Source organism: Leuresthes tenuis, unplaced genomic scaffold (genome assembly GCF_036924035.1).
Source record: "Leuresthes tenuis unplaced genomic scaffold, fLeuTen1.0.hap1 SCAF_14, whole genome shotgun sequence".
NCBI classification, from domain to species: domain Eukaryota; kingdom Metazoa; phylum Chordata; class Actinopteri; order Atheriniformes; family Atherinopsidae; genus Leuresthes; species Leuresthes tenuis.
In genome coordinates, this window is record NW_027325368.1 from 15,060,751 (window position 1) to 15,078,543 (window position 17,793).

Genomic DNA, 17,793 nt, shown 5'->3' on the forward strand with positions numbered 1-17,793 from the left:
GTCATAGTGAAAATCTGTTTAGTTTAAGTTTTGTTGTTTTGTGCTTTTTTATTTCAGATTTTCTTCTTGCGTTTCTAACACAGTATGTGTACCATCAATGTGTTTTTTGTTTTTGTACCGAAGGGGGGGAAACAACCTCCTCACATTTAACTATAGGTAGCATGGCTTTTGAAAAATGTCTTTCTATTAACAAGATTAATAATTTAATGACTGACTGCAAAAATAATCTGGAGATTGGCTAAAAATGAGTTTTTACACACACATTTTTCTAGCTGATGTTGACACATCCTGAGGTCCTGGAGCGTATTTAACACACAGCTGCACGTTCTCTGCGAGTGAAAAATAGAATTCTGATCTTCTGAGCATCACAGAGAGAAGTCAGCCACTAGAGGCTGCACAAGCAAAGACGCAAATACATAGATCAATATTGAGAGGGTGTAAGGCAGAGCAATCAATGCAAAAACAAAAAGAAAATGGTGAGGTAGTATGCAGTATGAGTTCAGCTCAGCAAAATAAGCGTGACAGCGTGAAGAGATAGCTGGAGTGAGCATCGTAGCACCTGACAACCAGAGCGAGAGCTTCGAGGCTAACTAGGGAGAGGGAGGGAGGGAGGGAGAGAGGGAGAGCGGGAGGGAGGGAGAGAGTGGAGCACCACGCTGCCCATCCTCATATTTCCCTCTGCAGCTGTGTGAAGCAGAGAGAGCAGCAGAGAAGAGAGAGCTCATCTGAGTCTCGTGGAAACAGCAAGACCACGCACCACTTGGCCGAGAGATCAATGCCCTTACGTGAAGCCACATAGGAGGGTTTAGTGACCGAGACCGATTCGACAGCCTTCAGTTGGACACTAAAGAGCAGGTGAGTTAACTTGTGCACGTCTGGAAATGGAGTTGGATGTCCGGCAGGTGTGTTCTGCTTTTGACAAGTGCGTGTGTGTGTATTGTTTGTTTCTGAGTTCGAGCTGTGTGTGTGTCCTTTCATTTGTGCATCACTTGCCAGACAGTGTGCATTATAATCATATAGCCAGGTGATTAACTGGGGAAACTCAGTATCAATCAAGCTGTTATCCTGCTGAGCAGAGAGGAGCACAACAATAGCTGCTTAACGACCCTTTCTTGTTGGTTTGTGTGTGATAAAGTGAGTGCGTATTTGTGTAAATGTGTGTGGTATTAGTGTGTACTGGAACCTTTTTGTCAAAACAGGTGAAATGTGCCTGAGTTGCAGCCCTTGAGCAATTTGATGAGAGTCATTATAGAAGCTTGCTTGGAAAAGATTAATTGAAGTGGTTGATGTCTATGGATAGTTTGCCACACTCAGATAAAGCTGTTACTCAAAGCCACTGGTTTATTTTTTTGTAGTTTATTGCGTTGGTCAAAAAGATTTTTCTTTACTGCCGTATCTTGATAAAAAAAGTAGTAAACTGGTTTGAAAGTACAGGTTAACTAATTTAATAAATCCATACTATGGCTGTTGTAAAGAAATAGGGCCATTTTGCCTACCTGATTTGATAAAATCATCTTCCAGGTTTCTGCCTTTATTGATACAGTGGTACTTTTAAACTTGGCCAGCTGAGTCGACTGTGGCTTCTGTAGATTCTTATGTAGATTCTTATTCAAAGATCATAGTTCCTAGAGTGTAAGTAGAGAGCAATTGGGCTTCTTTTTGCTCAACATAGTTGCAGTACTTTTAATGGATCAACCTAGGCGTGGAAAAATGGTTAATACCGTTTTCACGACTGTGACTGATGTCATCTGTCAAAATCGTCTTGCGCTGTGCCATTTTTCTGACAGTTGCTATAAAGCTTGTGGACCATCGCTTCATGAGGCTAATTAACCGTCTTTCCTGCTCAGATAATTCAGCGAGTTTCAGCTGCACTGACTTTGTGACATTTAGAAAGTCAGTTTCTATGTGCATATGTTGAATCAGGCTTGAAAATACCATGCCCTGCTCGATATATCCCATCATCCATCTGTGTGCGTCTCCATTCTTCTTTCAGTCTCTGTTCCTCTCCCTTTCCCATAATCCTCCCTCCACCCCATGTTATCCTGTGAAGGTTATTGCCATATATCGAGTTGGTTTAATTTGTCAAAGTCGGCCAGACATATTGTCCATGGTCAGAACAGGAGAACAGGTTGTGGATTCAATTCAGTTAGATAATGGCACAGTATTGAAAAATGGAAGGGATGTATTTGGTGCTGGACTTGACCACAGAAAGACGGGCTGATAGGAAAAGGGAGATGCAGTGAAAAACAGAAGTGCAAAGAGAGAGAAAAAAAATAATATCTTATAGATACAGAAGATGAGCAGTTGATTTCTGAGTTGTTTCTTTTTTTTCATGACTGTGTGTCGGCTGTAAATGGGCAGGCTTGAGGTTATCTGTCTCTGGACTCATCATTTCTCTCAGAAAGCTTGGCTTTCGCTCTTTCCCATGTGGGACCAATGTCATTAAGCTGAGACACCAAATCTGAGAGATTGCTCTCCCTCTCTGCTCCACTCCATCTTCTCCTGGTTGCACTGGATTCTTTTTCTTTCTTTGTCTTTAGCTCTTACTGGCTCTTTATCTGTTCATTATTCACTCTGTCTCTCGTTGTCACCAATAGATATTTAGAAACACGCACACACCAGAAAGAAACTGCCTTCACAAACACACAAAAGTATTCATCTGTACAAGTGAATATTCAGAAACTGGTGCTCTTGAAAAAGGGGGGGGGGGGGGGGGGGGGGGGGGGGGGGGGCTTACAATGAGACTGCACCAATTTCTGCAATTAAAATTCAAATGAAAAAAATTACTGTTGTACAAGTATTACATTTTTTCCATCCGTATTGATAAAAAAAGAAAAATACTTTTCTTTTTGAGAACTGTCCAGATTTTACAGCTTTCACTTTGATTCTTTGCCAGATTTTTGAAAACATAGATTTGGCTACATCTTGCAGTGCAGAACGTTATTGCTTCACCATTAGTTTGTGTCAGTTGATAGTCAGTTTGAGAAAATGGGGTGTGTTTAGCCGTTAAATTGTTAGTTGTTTCTATAAATTGCCAAAGGAGGAGGTGGCATTTGTGAAATGCCGCTTCAACTTTGAAGATCTTCTATCTTCTACCGTTTTCTCTTCTCTGTTCCCAAGTCAATGCAGCTGAGTAAGATTGCAATCGTCTGTGTGGTAATTAATAATTTACATAATACTTCATTCTGAGGGAATTCTATTTTCCCCTGCACCAGTGTTAATTGTGTTAGCTAAGCTCCCTCCATTACTTATCGTTAGGAAGACAGTTAAATGTGGACATATCCAGCTCTCATTATCGACTGTATCATCCATCAGATACTGCACAGATTTAAATACAGTAGCGGAGAAGAAACAGGCGCAGAAATCTTTGACCATTTGTTTTTCCTTTTGCTTCTGCTTTAAACACTAATACCCCTAAAACAAGTACAGTTTCTCTCCCCGTTTGCTAATTTGACCAGTGCTGCTGTAATTCAGACACTGTCACTCAGAACTTGTAAACACTTCTCATAATTGTTGTTTTATATATTTTACCATGCACACAGGGATTACAGCTTTAATTGAAGTGGACATCAAGCCTTTTTCTTTATGTTTCATATTTTCAAGAGTCACATCAGCCGTCTTCACTTGCAGCTCAGTCTGTGTGACGGATACAGGAGAGACCACTTTGATTTATGCTGTCAAGACAGGAGCAAGACAAGCATTGCTCTGAACTAATGTAAACTTTTACCTCTCTTTCCTTTTCCTTCCATTTCTGTTTATCTTTTCTTCTCCTCCTCCTCGTCTCCTTCACTTAACAAATCACACCATGAGATTAGTCTTTATCTATGTGACACAGGAATAATCTGACTCATGCAGCATGTGGTTGTGCAAGATCTGGATGCCTAACAGATTTTCATGCCAAATCATTGTGTCCATATCATTGCAATATTTATCAGTATTTTCTGAATTATTTAATCATGTTTGCCTTGAATGTTATTCACATCACCAGTCTCGCTCTCCTCTGCTGTGTGGTTGATATAAACTGTGCGCCTTCAAGACGCTGCTAAAAAGTTTGTCACGGCCAAAGCTGTAATTGATCTGCAAGGGGAATGATATTGTGAGTGTTTTCATTTGTCAAGCTTAGAATATCTAGTTTATAGACAGATGAGGGGCCTGGTTTGCTTTTCCTGTAAGCAGTAGGTGGTATATGTTATGCCGCTGTTTGACCTGCACATCGCCATGGCTCATCAAAAAAGGAAAAAAAAAAATCCGGAGATTCTCACCTAATAATAGTGAGAGAGATGATCCAAATCAGATCGTTTTAAAATCGTCATCCAGATCCTTTTAATATTGAGTCAGATCTACTTGTTTCCTGTGCGGAGGTGTTTCTTTGATCTGGCAAAAAGAGAATATTTTCCCAAACCAACAATCTGAATGGTTTTATTCAAGCCAGTTCATTGCAGATCAGTGTTTGGTGTAACGGCATCAGTCTTTGCAGTTGTTGTCAAGTCTATTTGCAACATGAAATAGTGTTGGTTTACTTAAGGTTACAGAAGTCTTTTTGGAACTATTTTCCATCACAGGAGCACAATTTGACACATTGCATTTTTAAAGAGAGATTTTATAATGAAACAACTGTGCTGTCAGTCAATCTGGAATATATCAGAACCTCAGAGCGGCGTGTTTGGGTTTGTCAGAGAAATATTTCACTGTGCTGAACTAGAACACAGCTATCTGTGTACTTAACTGTTAGTGAAGTAAATTACAGAACTTGTTCTAGATTTTTTTTAACAGAGACATTTTTTATGCCGCAATCACAAGCCTTACATCACTGGGGTATGTCAGTTTCTTAATCTATTCGTGATCGTCTTTTACTGAAGCAACAATCTGAGCCTCCCAAATGCTGCTCAAAGAAGTGTATTTTCTTCCCTCACTGTAGTACTGACGTTTGAGAAAGGCTCTTATGTCTTTTGTAATATTTAAACTCAGGTGAGGAAGGTGTCCAAGTCATTATGCAGTCTTCTCTCAGGCCTTTGCTGGCTAGTTAAGCAGTGGGGTACTTTGATACATGTGATGGTGCATTGTCCTGCATAAAAGATCACGGCCTTCTTGAATGCGACAAAGTCCAACAAGGTTAGTGATAGCAGCCCATACTAGTGCGCTTTCTCCACCTTGTTGGTGTCCAAAGTGATCCAGCATGTGTTCACCCATCTTCTCCTTCCAGACTCACATTCAATGAATCTGTCTTCTAAAACCTTTGAAAACTCTACCTGAAGGGACTTCTCAACTCAGTCTTGACGCTTCACTTCACGCGTTTCAGCCTTCTTAACCATAAGCCTGTCTCTGAACACTGCACAGCTTGTAATTGCGGACACCTTAGGGACAGAGGTTTACAGTGTTGATATATGTTGTTCCTAGTTGATAATGGGCTTGTTTGTTCTGCAATTTCAGATTTTTGGCTCAGTTTATCTGAAATAAAAGTAGGTAAATGTTTGGGACAGTACCAAATGTTTTGGACAGTACCAAAAGTCAGCTTTGCATATCTTCACTGTTGCTCTCTCTACTGCACAGCATTTAACAGGGGATGTAGAAGATTGCCAATTATGCTGATCTTACCACGACTCTTCCCTGTCTGACTGTGCTGTTTCAGATACACGAGAGATTGTGAGTATTTCTTCTCAAATTAGAAAAAAAAAAAAAAAACTAGACAGAAGGGCTGATGGAACAGCAAGTTTGCAGTATTTGGAAGGGGATGCCTGATCCAGCGAGATGCAGTAAATTTCACATATGCTGCTGCTGAAGGGTGTACTGTGACAGTGCTGAGTGTGGGTAAAAGAAGAATCGATGAAAGGACGTCTAAGAGAGCAGCCCTCTGCTTTATTCTGGAACCAATGCAGGAGATTTACATTTTCAAACTATTTTGATGTCATCTAATTTAACCACTCAATTGACTGTGCTGTCAAAGTTGTCGGAAGTGCTTTAAAAGAATTGCTCTATATATCACAAATGATTTATGGACGCAAGACAGGAGCAAGGATTGGTTTTTAAGCCTCGTGGGTTTTTTTGTTTTACCATGTGTTAAACAGTGAGGGAAGAGAGGGAAAATGGCAAACCTGATAGGCTCATAAAATGCGAGGAGAAATGTGAACTGCCCACTTGAAATAATGTGGGTAAGATGGAGAGCTTTACAGTCAAGTGGAGTAGGGATCTTTTTTTTTTCTCTTCTTTCTATCCTGTACCTGAAAGGCAAATTTCCCACGTGGGACTACACAGTTGAACTGATAAGCCCCTGAATTATATTATCAAGCGCTATAGAGACATGCTCACCTCGGTCTTTATTTTCAATCTGTTAAATCGCAGAAATATAAATTGCTACTTTCGCCACTGTGTTTCAAACCAAATCCAAAGGTTAAAGTTCAGCTCAGTGTTCTTATTGGGTAAGTGTTGCTGTTTCCAGGATCCGTGCTATGTGGTGTTGCATTATAAAGAGCCTTCTGCTGCCAGCATCCACCGTATTTTTTATACAAGTGCCCGCTTTATAAATCCTCTGGGGATATGGTTTAGAGGTTTTATTTTTATCCCTGCATCTTCAAGTCCTCCCCAGCTCTCAGAATAACGGGGGAGGCACGTTAATGATCCTCGTTAGCCAAAGATCTTGAATCCAAACTGGAATGATTCCACTTCAACAGCTTCTTAACATTTGGTATTGTTCTCTCTTCCTTGTCTCCCTCTTTCTGCTCTCGGTAGCGTTTTCTTTCTTCGCATCCTCCTCGTACAACCCTCCTAATCTTCTCCTGCATCATTGTTTCCTTCTTTCTCTGTTTCTCTCCTACTACTCTCATCTCACTCACTGTATTGGGATATATCTTGAAAAGGTCTTCCATCTCTTTCAACCTTAAAACATATTTTCAAAGATAGTTGCTGCTCAGTGGATTCTCCAGGTGATGGTGTGTACCTGAGTATTGGTATCGGTGCACGTGTTTGGGAAATCATTCAGCGCTTTGCTGAATACTGTGAGAAAAGGAAGTGTTCCCAACGACCTCTGGTACTAGTTGCTTTTTCTCCCATACTGCGAAGTAAAAAGCTTAAAGTTCAGGCTTGAGCCCCCTCCAGGCAGCCTGTGAAAGATGTTCAGATATACAAAGAGTGGCTCAGGAGACACCTTTAGCTGAAGGGTAAATACACTCTTGCTCTGTTTATACAACAACTGGGCTTCAGTGAGAATCATACATTTGATACTGCTGTTTGATATCTCTGCGTGTTCAGTCCAGACAGACTGCAGGACTGAGTCATTCTGAAACCTGTTCAGATGCCCTTCTTTTATGTAACCTTTACTTATGAAGGGAAAAAAAGAGTAAGAAAAAGGTCTCTTATTATCTCTTCTAAAAACACGAACTATACTGAAGTGCAGGTTCTTGTTGTCCTGTGGGTGTTTTGAGTTAATGTATTCCACACCTTATCTGAAAACACTCAAATTCTGAAAAAATATGATCAAATATGTACTCTTCATTGCTTAAGCAACTACATGACCTACTCAGACTGTTAGTCAGTGTAAGAGTTCTGATTATAACCTTAATTAAACCTATATTTTCAAATATTTACACTGACGAGGGCTGCACGGTGGTTAGCTCTGTCGTCTCACAGCGAGAGGGTTCCTGGTTTCAATCCCAGCTGGGGCCTTTCTGTGTGGAGTTTGCATGTAATGTGGATGGATTTTCACAGAGATTGTTCATGCAGCATGTCTCCCCTCTTCTCCTCCTAATTAACCTGTCAAACTGGCAACCTGCAAATGAAGTGTACTAAAAAGCTCTCAAGTAGAGATGTAAAAAATCTTTCAAAGTTATCTTGGAAGAAAATTTGAGGAGGAAGAGTAAGGAGGAGGCAAAGTCTGCACTGAGCAAAGATGTCTTTTTGATGTATCAAGTACATATCATCCAGTGTGTCAGCGTGGAGAGAGAAGAGAGGAACATGCAGAGAGTAGAAAGCCTCGCAGCCAGCACTGTTTTTAAGTCTTTCGGGGCAAGTCCAGTTTGAAAAGTCATCTGAGTGGGCCTGGGTTGTTTTGTCAAGCAAAGTCAAGTCTTCTGAAGAAAACAGCAAATTGTGCGCGTTTGTATATTTAACTTTCATAGCTTTCAAATAGTATTAGTTTTACAACGAAACTTTAACTGAAAATCCGACTTTATGCAGTCAACAAAATGAATGGATTGATAAATCGAACGAGCATGCCGGCAGATGCCTACATTACAGACAGAAGTGCAAATTGCCAACATTACGTTGTCATCCCACCTTGGAGAGAATTTGCTGAGAAATAATTTTTGAAAAATTTCAGTGCAGAAGCCACAAGAAGAATTACTCTATGTCGTGCACACACCGTACAATTATTATTGAAAGTGCAAGTACACCCTTTGTAAACTGTTACTGCTCTTGCGCCATTCTAAAAATGAATTTGTATGCAACTTTTAAAGGAAACATGGCTACCACCCTCCAATTACACCACTTTTATAACCAGTTAATAGCACGCATGATTAAAAACTAAAACAGCTATTTTTGGCTGTGAGCTTCCCATATGTCTGCCGTTTAGCTGAATGATGTCATTAACTTAATATTGTCCATAGCTCATACAAAAAGCTATTGTCATTCTTAGCAGACACTAAGCAATTATAACTGCTCCAGTTGTGCCATTTTCAAAGTCCCATGGAATATGTTTTCTGATTGATTACATTTTCCACTTAATATGCAAAACAGAGCTGTTAGAGGTTGGTTTGCATAAGATATACCTTATGATTGGCTTTGCTGAGAAATACTTTGCTTCATACCAGAACTTGAGTGCATTTATCAGCTTCGCCGTATTGTTTTAGTGAAACAATCTGAGCTCTCTGTGTGTGCATTTACACATTTTCAGAGGATAGGAACAGTGTCCCCTAGTGTCATTTCCCCCCACCATGTGCTGTGCAAAGCTACGATGAAACTTCGTTCAGTATTGATGCAGGTGATGATCTGTTTTGATAATAACTATAAATTAAATAAAAAAAAGAAAAACAGCAAAGTAGACTGTATGATTTTAGGACTTCTCTCTTATCTGAGCTTCTCTCTCGTATCTTATCTGTACACTTTGAGTGGTGCTAAAGAAGTTGAGACCAGTGTCTAAAAGCAAGTTGTGATCACTGAACGGTGCTTTTAAAAGACTACGTTTCACATTCTTCACAGCTGAATCTATGATTCTCTGATGCTAATTATTGTAGCGTTTCAGTTCTTACAGAAAAAAAATGTATTGTGATGTTACCCTTACAGACCTTTCGTCAGTCCATTCCGATCAATATGTCTCCGCTTGTAGAGTGATAAGACATTTTCAGTCTACCTTCAGTGGACTTTACTGCATGTGTCAGAGCCACCAGCGGAAAGCCAATAAGGTACACTTCACGCTGTGGAACTCTTAAGCATTATGCAATATTTTGTTGCATTATTCCTCTCTTTGTACACTGTTATCAGATTTGTGACTCTAGGGAAACTATGGGCAGACAGCTGAAACAAGCTGGAAAACATGCTCCATGTGTAGCTGTGCAGAGCTCAGCAGATGTTTCCATTCTTCAGTGCCAGTACTGTAATATCTGTTGTATCAGTCTCTTTAGTTTGAATTACATTTCAAATGAAAGTCTATAAAACAGCTGTGGTTTTAAATATCCTACTTTTCTATTTTGCATATGATCCAAAATAACTATTTAGTGCCATGATGATGACTCTCAGAAGCTGTAGCTGTTGTTGATGCCTACATTGAATTCAGGTTATCTTTGAAAAGCCAAGATCATTCGAATCCATTACAACATACCCTACATTAAGTACAGTTATAAAAAACAAAGACATGTTTAGTCACATTAAACCAAACATTTTTATGTTGTACTTTGACACAGGTATCTTCTCATGCTCTTCCCTTATTTCTGTAAAGATTTTTGTATATGTAGCTTCATATGCGATGCGATGTAAAATGCTATGAATTTTGTAGGTACTTGAAGATTTATTGTCACTTCCCTCTTATTGGCCTTTATGTTAAGCGAAGGTTATCACTTTTAGGCGTCAGTGTCATGTTTTCAGGCTTGAAAGTGAGTTGCAGCTCTCATCTAACTTTGCAAACGAGCTTCTTCTTTAAATAAAAAATACACTAATGATATGAACTGTCTGTGTTTATTGTTAATCACGAGCTAAGTTCAAGGTGAGACAGATTTGAAGCTTTTTATTTATTATTATTTTTAGTGTCTCTTCATGTTGAACTGAGTATTCATTTACCATCATTTTATGTCTCCTAAATGTTCTGGAGGCCAAATAGAATTATTCACGAGGCGATTAGCAGTTTTCTTTGACTTTTTTCAGCTGCTTTGATTTATTATATATTTCAGTCTCAGATATCTGCCTGAAGCTTAAAACTAGCAGCATGGCAGAACTCAGTATCGTAGACGGATTTCATATAAAATAAGAGTGCTAGATTATTCAGAAACACTTGTTGGCTTTGACTACCAGGATACTTTTATTGTAGCAAACTGCTAATCACAACAAGGTGCATGATTCTAACAGCTATATCATAAAAGTTTTATTTTGTATGAGGCAAATAAAAATGTATTAGTACATAGATAGATTGCAGGAAAATAAAGGCATATATATTCAGAACTGCAAACCAGCAGATGAAAGATGAAACGTTTGAAACATGGTGGTAAAAAGCAGCCAATAACCTGTAATTTATAATGGTAATAATAGTGCTACACAGTTCAGTAGGCTGGGCCTGTTAATGAACTCATTTTAAGACCGTAATTAAGACAGTATGCATAATTCAATAGTACATCAGCACCAAGGTCACAATGATTTAGGGCATTTTTGGCACTATTGTCACTCAGAACAATAAAGTTGATAGGGGGTTGTCAAATGTCTGTATTTTAATATGCATAATATGAGCATAGAGCTACCGAAGTAGAGGTAGTTTTTCTGTTACTTTTACACCTCCGGGGCAATTAGATTGCTGTACTCTTAATTATTGTGGTGGTATTCGAACACTAAATGCTGGAAACCAAATGACTTCCTGACAACTGCAGGGTCACAAGGCAGTACGTACTGCTGTGCCGTTGATTAAATTCACCCAATAATTAAGCAGACATCATTGATTCCCTGCGGAGAGATTGAGAGAGTGTGTGTGAGAGAGAGACTCTCTGTGGCCCTGTACTTCCTGTAGCCCCTGCAGCACTGGGCCAGTCAGATATACATAATTTGGGAAATGAGCAGAAGTCAATTCCACTTAAACAGACAGTGGTGGTTGGACACATTGATGTTCCGTGCATTGTTGAATCCCATATTTTCCTCCTTCCTGACTTCCTCTGTTTAATCGACAGAGCGATCGAAGAGCGTGAGGATGTGTGTCCCAGATTATGACTACATTTGAGTTTAATATGGTGTGTAAGAATTTGAAACTGAACAATTGCATACTAGATGGACAACGCGTGTAAGTGAGCGAAAGGCTGACCAATCAATGACTTAGCAGGTGGGGCTTACTTTTTTATCTCCATCTTAGTCTTAACTCCAACAAAGTTGGAGTGCTAAATATATAAATAAAAACAGAATGTAATGATTTGTAAAACTCATTAACCAATATGTTATTCAGAATGGAACATAGAAAACATAGAAAATAACGACAAGAATTTCCTATTTAAGGAAAAATACGAGCTCATCTTGAATTTAAGGGCACCAACATGTCTGAAAAGAATTGGGACAGGGCCAAGTTTACCACTTTGTAGTATCTCCTCTTCTTTTAACAACAGTCGAAAACATCTGGGAATGTAGGAGACCAGTTGTTGGACCTTTGGGAGAAGAATATTGTCCCACTCTGGTAAAGGATTCTAGTGACTTAAAGGTCCTGGGTCGCCCTTGTTGTGTTCTGTGTTGTCATGATGAGCTAATTGTTTTCAGCTTGTGAACGGTCTGGACTTCAGGCAGGCCAGACCAGCAGCCTGACTCTTCTACTGCAAAGCCATGCTGTTGTAATCGCTGCAGTTTGCAGATTAGCGTTATCTTACTGAAATATTTAAGGCCTTCTATGATAAAGCCCTCTTTGGATAGGAGCATATTTCGTCCAAAACCTGTCACTGCAATATGTCTTAATTAGATTTTCCACAGTACCCTTCCTTTTCTGGAATTGGTGATGAAGAAAAGTTAGGGGTTAGTTAATAAATTTAGTGGTGGATTTAGTTCTAGTGAATTTACCAATGAAAATATGTGCTTGTGTGGGCCCGTCTGTAAGATACACACCAATCATTACAGGCACAAACATCAAAGAGTCACAAAAGCAGAAAGCAGTTTTATTTTTCACATGTTGTGGTTATGCTTCCACAGCCAAGCTGCTAGGCACATCAGACTTTTCAAATGTGTCAGCTCAGTCTGTTCCCCTGTTAAGAGTCACTGTAAATTGAGCTGGGAAATAAATATAATATAGCTGACTGCTTCAGTCATGATTTTTTTGTCAAATTGCTGCAAAGTGGAAGAAGTTATTTTGGGCATTTAGCCTTATATTAACAACAATACACATCAGTTGGTACCCTGCAGTTGAAACACTTTGTGCATGTGGATGCGTCAGACTCTCAACTAGTTAGGTCTTCAAGACAATAGATCAACAACTGTGTTTGTAAATGTCGAGCTCTGATAAAAATCCATGTGGTCTGTATACATAAAACACTGGGATGTCACGTGATAAAAATGATAAAATGTTCAACTACAAGGCTGTATGACAAACTGCAAAAGAACCACACAAAAATGAGAAATTAGAAATGTTTAAATGGCTTAGTGGGTTATCCATTTGTAACTTAATTATTGTGGGAAGTGGGATGCAGCAAAGTACAGAGGTGAAGAAATTACTTATAATCAGCTATTCAATATTAAATAGGCCCAGGTTGCAGCAGAACACGTATATATATATACACTTATATACACTTTTTATTCTAAATATACACTGTGGTTGGTTTCTCAGAAATGGCAATAAAGATCTGGCTAATGTTATAATGAAGTTACAGCGTTAATTGTTTCTACCCCCTTATCGATGTTCACTTGGTCATGTAAGTGAAAGAAGTACGTGAACCAAGAGCCAATATGATCATGGCTAATGCTAACAGTCTTAGTTTTTATTGTGTGTGTTGGAGTGTGTTTTGAGGATGTTACCAGTTTGGATAGTGGATGGACATTAATTTACAGGAGTGTCTCATCCCTGAATTAACATTGTGTGGTGACACTCTGAATGCCTCAGGGATTAGCGGTGCTTCCTGCTGCTCTCTAATGCCTCTGCAAAGCAACGGGATAGAAGACAGTGAAAAATCCGCTTTCTGCTGCTGTGGCTGCATAAGGTAACCTTTCATATCCTCACTGAAAAGAAAAGAAAAGAAAAGCAACATGAAATTATTTCTTTGCTTTTTTTTTAATGCCATAACATATACTCACTGTAAGAACTACATACCTAAACCAAGTTCATTTTCAACAAGATAGAGTATGGTCCCCAACCAAAACTAAAAGGAAATAGATAAACTGTCAAGCAGGATGTTAAAGAAGATGTCAATGTTAAATGTCAAAGACAATTTTTTTAATGCATTAATGGTCAATCATCTGGATAAAAAATTATCTGGATCCAGTCAAAGTGAAGCTTCAAGCTTATCACCTTCTCATACCAGTTTATGTAAGTTTATCCCGGTTTTGTTAGGGTTAATCTTTTTATCTTGTTGTTTTGCACTATTTCTTTTTTACGTTCAGTTAGTATGAGCTTCTCTTCGAAGCGCAAGCTTACCAGTTTGTGAACATCACCTTGAGATATTTAGCTGCTGTATTTAGCTCTCTTGTAAAGGATTGCCTTGATTTTTTTAATCAGCACTTAGTAATTAGACAGCTTAGCTACATATATCAAGTAAGTGCAACGGCAAAACAGGCCAACTGGTGTTACTTGCTGATCTGATTGCTGGATGACAAGCTACATGTGTCGTGCTGCCTTGCATAATGCAAAGATAATGGTGAGGACTGGGAACAAACCTGAGTTTGGTTCAAGTTCCTATTTTAAGGTAAAAAAGTGACATAAAGTTGCTCTAAGTAGAAATATATGTACCTTATTTCGTCAATGGCCAAAGGGCCTTTATTTACTTAAAGTTTCAAGGGCATCAGGCCTTTATAAAAGATGAGCCTTTATTTCCAATTCTTGCTATGAGTACGACTTGTCATATTTTTCTCTAGTGTCTCATTTCAATGTCTTAAAATGAAATGCGAAAGGAGGCATATAAACACACATTGTTTCCACTTAAATGGGTTCTCATGCACATTAGCTAGAAGTTCGTACATTCCTTTGGGAATCCCTGCAATCTCTTATAGGTGAGTGAAACTTTTTTTTTTTCACCCATGGGAATTTGTATCCAGTACATTGAAAAAGTCTAAATTGTGCATTCTGCTGTTCACCGTCACTGCAGAATGTCAAATTAAAATCCTCTTTAGTTAGAAACCTCCTCTGTTATTATGAGGTTTTTTATTGTAAAATATCTGTATTTAAACCATTTACTGATTGATCCGTTCAGTAAAAGTAATCAAATGGCGCCATAGGACAATAAAATGTCGCTCTTTGTCTTTGGCGTGTACATTGTAATGATAGTTACAGTTAATGATAGATAGCATTTATCCTCAGCCCCTCCATAACCAGCATGTATTGGCTGACCTTTACTTGTTCGTTTTAACTGAAACCCCAGCCATTATTAGAGGCCTAGCTTTTAACTGAATCAATGTTTTTCTTTTAGGACATGTGTTGGTTTAAAGATGTGTTTTTGTGTTGTGATTTGCCCTAAAAAGGGAGAACGTCCAAAATAGTGAAAAGAACAGAAGGGCCTTTTAATGCCATTATTTTTCTTGTCAGAAAGCGACACATTGACTCATCAGGAGATGATTTACTGTTGTACTAAAGTATGTTTCAGGTGAAATGATTAATTTCTTTTTCAATGGCAGTTACTGAAGTATATGTGAACACAATCTCTCTGTGCTCTGTCTTCCTTATAAAGGCCATTGATTGGTTGAATGGATTTTAGGGGCTCTCTTTTGTGATTTTTTTTCTTCTTAACAAGACTGAGAGAGTCTGGCAATGTTAATATTTCTCATTACGAAAACTGTCCACCCAAAGAGAGCACACACAATACACTATTCTTATCTCCTTCTCTCTGCTCATCTGTCTGTCTGCCGTTCCCTCACACTTTAGCAAAGATTCTCCCTCTTTCTTTGTGATCCTAAACAGTCAGTTTTTAAGACTTTTTGTCTTACTTGCCAAAACTGGATAAGAACATTGGTCTAATCAAATTTCTTGGACAAAGACCAGAACCGCTTGCTGAAAAATTTGTCCCTGGTTCGTTACTATTTGGACGAGAAGCAAAGCAGAAATGTTTTTTTATATTTTCCAAAAAAGAAACTGAATCATACATCTTAATGATGATTTTGATAATCACAATTTGAATGCATTTTTGTTTCTCTTTGGAGACCGTTTAACCATTTCTCCATATTCTCTATACTACAAGCATAATTTCAGAACCTTTTTTTTTCAACCTACACAAAGTACACTGCACAATTAAGAACGAAGTCCATGTTGTTGTAGTATTATGTTAATTTATTGAATTAAAAGCGGAAACCTCCAATGAATATGAATATTGAGCCCTGGTGAGTTCTGTTTCTCTCAGTGGTCTTTGTGATGTGTTTGCAACTTTGATGGTGCCCATCTGTGCCAAATTAAATTCTCTGGATTTGATAAGGACAGACAGAAGCTTCTCTATATATGGCCTCACAGTTGATTGTATATGCAGCAGTGAAAACTAAGCCAAGAGGCAGATAGAACTGTACTCAGACCTCTGAAATGGGACTGAACCAAGGAACAACTGTAGGGGAAGGGCAAATATGGCAAAGCCTGGATTAAAATGATTAGAAAGTGAGCGAAGACCAAACGTAGTTATTTTAAGATAATGAGATAGTCCTCCGTATAGCTGTTCTCATCATTAGTACAGGCTTTATCTCTAACATAAAATGTGGGCAAGTTACTTTCCTTTACATCAAACTTTTATTCCTTTTCCTGTTAACTGTTGTCTCCATAAAAAGCACCAGTAAACTTATTTGGCCATAATCTCTTGTAGGTGAAATCAAAAAGTAGTGAGTCATGCAGAACTTTTATTTACAAAATGTTACATGGTGGCTTGTAGCAAAAATGCTGCATTAACTGCAGATAAATAGTCAAGAACATGTGTTCTGTGATAAGGCAGAAAACCATCACACCCAATAAGCTCAACCATTTTTTCTTTACCCATGTTTTTGGACTGTTGATTATGCGAACGGAAGTGAAGGATGCGCACAAAGTCAAAACAATAAAAAATGCTGCCATTGTAAGCTGACAACTGAACCATTCTGGGGGGGGGATATTCCCTCTCAAACAATGGAACAAGGTGGTTAATTACCTCCTTCATTTCTAATTAGCAAAATGAGCAGTGTGGGGAATGTGGCAGATTATAGAGAGCTGCTGTTGTTAGCTGGATGGATTACCTGTTTTGCCGTGTGTTGCTGCTCAGATAGGCCCTATGCCTGGAAACAGAAGTGGTTTTTGCAGCAACGCCACCATTCCTGGTCACTCCGAGGGAAGTAATGCCAGAAAAATTACAGAATAAATGGGTTTTTGGTTGGCACAAAGAAGTTCTATTCTTAGGGAGGGATGGACAGCACATACAAGAGGCCTAACAGTATCACCATAGCCATCACCTGTGTGATACATTAGTGCAAAATGGACAGTTGAAATTTGAAGGCAGTGCCAAATCCAAATTTTCCCAGATGTAACTGTCACACTAGAGCAATATATAAACAATGCACAACTGGACATTACATGTTAGTAGAACATTTAATTAAAGATCTACGCAATTGACTAATATCACGTTTCTTACATTATCCAGATATGTCATGCTGGATTAGCCCACAAATAGGTTTCCAAAAGTGGACCAAATATTCCCTTTCCATGCAGCTTGCTTTCACTTTTGAAATGCAGACCACTCCAGCTGGTTGCCACAGGCAAGTGTGAGATGAGTGCACGGAGGCAGGAAGCCATAAAACAAATTGGATAAATGTTATTTCTGGAGGAATGTTTAAATGGGATGCAGGAATCTTATTGAGCCAGTCATGCTTGAAATTGGGTGAAATCACACACAATCAGAAAATGGGAGATTCCACGTTCACCTCTTGTTAACTCGTGCTCTAGCTTTTATCTACCGTACAGATATTAGCAAATAAGGCTTATCTTTAATGGGTTTCATATATGACCCAAACAGGTTAACACACGCACAGACAAGAGATAAGTGTGATCATTGAGAAATGCGTGCAGAGAAGTATGCAGATATTTACCTCCATGTTTTACACGTTATGCTGCAAACTCATTTAAAGATCATACTGATCATCTTTTAAATACAACTGCAAAAATGTGATGTTGCGGATTTTTGAAACGTACACTGAGGTAGAGGCCTCAGCTGTATGAAGACAAAGCAATAATATCCAAGAGTCAACAACACGTGTAACTGAAAGGTAACCTGCAGGTTGCTTTTTTAATGGTGGAAAATGGTGAAAAAACAACTTTCTTACAAACCACATGGTGAGGAATATTGTGTTGGATTTTCACTGTTTGTACAAATTAGGGTTTATTCATACAACAGAGTCAAGAGGGGCACTTACAGAGAAATCCTTCAACTAATTGTTTATTGTGCTCTCGAGGGTTTCTCAAACTTGGGTTCAGACTGAATTTCACAG

General features: G+C 38.8%; 1 protein-coding gene across 5 annotated transcripts in view; it reads left to right on the forward strand.

Moving 5' to 3' along the window:
* Nucleotides 1-652: 652 nt before the first annotated feature.
* tnr (tenascin R (restrictin, janusin)) overlaps nucleotides 653-17,793 on the forward strand; it is a 153,710-nt gene continuing 136,569 nt past the window's right edge. For all 5 annotated transcript variants that reach the window (XM_072363524.1, XM_072363527.1, XM_072363526.1 and 2 more), the window contains exon 1: nucleotides 653-855. The gene's annotated coding sequence lies outside the window, so the exon portion shown is untranslated. The remainder of the gene's footprint in view (nucleotides 856-17,793) is intronic.